Source organism: Idiotropiscis lumnitzeri, chromosome 3 (assembly GCF_059441095.1).
Source record: "Idiotropiscis lumnitzeri isolate Australia: NSW breed Sydney's pygmy pipehorse chromosome 3, RoL_Ilum_1.0, whole genome shotgun sequence".
NCBI lineage: Eukaryota > Metazoa > Chordata > Actinopteri > Syngnathiformes > Syngnathidae > Idiotropiscis > Idiotropiscis lumnitzeri.
Window position 1 is genome coordinate 32,546,781 of NC_142393.1, and position 3,514 is coordinate 32,550,294.

General features: G+C 39.2%; 1 long non-coding RNA gene across 1 annotated transcript; it reads left to right on the top strand.

The window, feature by feature from the left end:
- Nucleotides 1–2,020: 2,020 nt before the first annotated feature.
- LOC148340949 (uncharacterized) lies at nucleotides 2,021–2,911 on the top strand. Its single transcript, XR_015842444.1, has 3 exons — nucleotides 2,021–2,078; nucleotides 2,508–2,601; nucleotides 2,738–2,911. It is a non-coding gene; the product is annotated as an uncharacterized LOC148340949 (long non-coding RNA).
- Nucleotides 2,912–3,514: the final 603 nt, after the last annotated feature.

Here is a 3,514-nt window from a genome sequence, read left to right on the forward strand (position 1 = left end):
GGAACCCAGGAGCAAAATCGGATGGAACCCATGCCCATACGCCCATGTTAAAACCCACATGGGGCCCAGATGGAAATGTTGGCTGGGCTTGGGTATGTCATTGTGTACTGAAAATACAAACACATTTAAAATGCTTTTCAAATCTACTTCTAATGAAGCAGGGCTGTAAGGCATAACAACAGATACAGTACATTACCTTTTTTTTCCATCAGCATCGTTCATTCATTCAGCAGGATCTGGTTGAGGTCTTGATTTTGGAATTTATTGCTACAAAAGTGAAAATCTTCGGAATACTGAATTAAGGAGGATGAGTTGCATCTTTTACCATCGCATTGTATAGTATTCTTGAAGTTTGTCCGCACATCAGATTCTGGGATTCCACAGTATTCTGTGTTAGTGTCCCCCTCCCCCTCTCCAAAGGAAGTATTTAATTAGCTTCTCCAGATCGAGAACTGATTATGAAAGATTTTGTGTGAGGGCAAGGCCAAACTCAGCAGCCTGCCTGTTGACTTTAACTTTTCTTAATGCAGTGATTGCACAAAGCATCACTGACTGTACTTAACAGCCAGTGATTATATGGTACACAAGCTTCATAGACAAAAGGAAGACAGACAGGAAAGAACACAATGTGGAGATAACGAAGAAGAAATATCTGTTATCTGGAATGCGATGTGAGAAAATACATGGCCAAAACAGACCAAGGTAATGTTTTTAGAAAAACAAACACCGCTGTATGACCTGTATCATATTACATCTTTCATCAGATACACTGTTAAATGAAAACAAAGCAAAATAAATACAGTATGTGTCTGATTTCATTTTTTAAAAGTCAGCGTTTTGTACCTGTTACGGATTGGTTCTACTTGTGCTTGTGTGGGTTCTCTCCAGTTTTTCCAAAATTATGTATGTTAGATTAATTGGAGACTCAAAATAATACGTCAGCATCAATGTGTGTCCAAATGTCCCAATATGTATATCCGGCGATAAGTACAGAGTGTACTTGACCTCTCACCTTAAGCCCTCAAAGAAAGGCTCCTGCTTTCCTGTGACCGTGAACAGGAAAAACAATCTAAAAAAATGATGAGAAGCCAAAGAAAGGCAAAAAATATGCCCAAGAAATTAAACAATCTCAAAAGAATGAAGGTAAGCAGCATGGAGATGTGGCTAAGCATTAAAGTTTAATGAGTTTCAAGAGGATCACAAGGGAACAGTTGGACTACAAGTGGTGGAGTTGAGCCATGAAGGAAAAGGGAAGACTTGGTGAAGGTTTTGCTCTTTCATTCCCAAACCATCCACCCATCTATTACCCAAGGTGCTTCGACAAAGCAATGTATATTATTAGAAATTCATGGCACCAAAAAGTCCCAAAAATGTTTAAATCTATATTTATAGACGTCATTAGCATATTTGGTAATGGAGTAACAGAAGTAATTAATAGTAATCAAGTCATATTTCTTTAATAATGCGGTACTTATATTGTTAGATTGGTAATTTATATTTATAGTTACCCTCACAAATTTACAACAACCCCGCTAACAAGAAGTGTTCTAAACGAGACGGCGCTAAGCGTGCAAATCGCTAAAATGAATTGCAGAGTAATAAGTGCTTTGATGTACGCTCAACTTTTAACAGAAGTCGGACTCGAACCGCATTTGGGCGGAGAGCCAGCAGCTATGAACAGAAATGTTGTATTGCAACAATTATGTATCTAAACATAAAATAAGACGATGGCTACGTTAGCAATTTAGCAGACGCTCTCAGGCTGGAACACGGAAATGGTTGACATCATCACGACGAAGAAGTTTGACGTCAAACGTATTGTAAACATAAAAAAAACGAATAATAAACATATTAAATCTGTTGCTTTATGTTATTTATCAAGAATATTCTGGCTTCTGACGAGCCATATATTGTTTATCTGTTTCCATTGTTACAGAGGTGCGTTATTTTGTAAAGGTATATCTGTTATTGTGAAAAGCAAACCGGATGTTGTTGCGTAATGCACTTCTCGTTTAGCGACGTACAGTGACGTTATGAGGATCGACTGCACACTTCGTCCTCTGAGCCAAGCACAGCCTGTATGTATATGTTCTAAGTATTCTGCGATATATGTCAGTACTTACATTCCGGCATATGATGATATGTGCTTATGATTAGTCTTTAACATAGCGATTAGCGCTAGCTCGCAAACTTAAGCTAGCGATTAGCGCATTCGCCCGCGAACGTTAGCATGCTAACTTGGCTAACTGTTTGTCACGTAGCAACAAGGTGTGGTACATTGTTTGTTGTGTTTTATTATGAAACAACACTTGAGTATTTCTTGTGTAACACTGTAAAAAAAATCCGCAAAGCCGTGAAAGATGAAGTGCGATATAGCGAGGGATCACTGTACCTTGTTCTTGTGGAACTCTATCCTAAGCCCCCAGTATTATGAAATGAAATGCATTTCAGAATGTCCGTAAACAATAGGTGCTCAAATAATTGTGTTTTTTTATGCTTTTTTACAGTGTCCTAGAGTATCTGGAAATACTCTCCTAATGAAATTTATTATTAGCAATAAATGTAAGCACAATGGTGCATGATATATGGGCTATCTTAAAGGTAAGTAAACAGTCAGTCAAATATACAGCTACAAATTCAGATTTATGCATTAAGACCTGTGGTGTAAATCCATTCTTTGGGTCTTCTTGGCTCATCTGGATCTATCTGACTACATTCGGTGGAACAAAAACCTTAGTGTTTTTTCACCTCCTGGGCCAGACAGCCCAAGACAGTCTCCAGATGCACGGCAGGTAACCGGCAGCATGTACCACCTGACAAGTCATGTGAACAGTCACCCTCTATGGTAAACACTGCCAGTGCACACCCAGTCTGCATGCATGGATGGATCACTCATCGGCCCTGTTAGACAAAGATGAGATGCTCAGTGGGAAGTTTTGTTTAAAACCGGTGGGGGATTTGGCCAGCTCGTGTTGTTGTTATGGATGAAAATTCCATTCAAGGATTCAAGGAATTTTATTGTCATAACACACATTTCCTCCTTTGATGGCAAAAAATACAATACCCAAGGTTTAAGTCCCAAAACCTGTGGAAATTTAAGTAGAACAAAATAAGAAAAAAAAGTAGTGAACAAAGACGCAAATGAGGCACAAAATGGATGCAGCAGAAAGAGGGTTGACTCACATAGTTACAAGGTCTGTACTTGTACAAACAAAGTGCTCAATGTGGAGGGATGGCGATGCATGGTGAGGCTGATCTCAGGGCTACAGATCGGACAGACCATTTTGAAGTTGATGCCCCCTAAGTCTCAAAAGGATGTCCCATTTCCAAGCGCCACTTTCGATTGCGACACACGGGCTCCCAACACATTTTTGTTGACGAGAGTTTGGTTGGGGCAGTGCACCCACTCAAAGTAGATTGTGAGAGACCCCACATAAAGAAAAAAAATCTGTATGTTTGTTCTTACTACTTATTCCTTATATTGTGTGCTGTAATGGCTAACTGTTAGTTTATT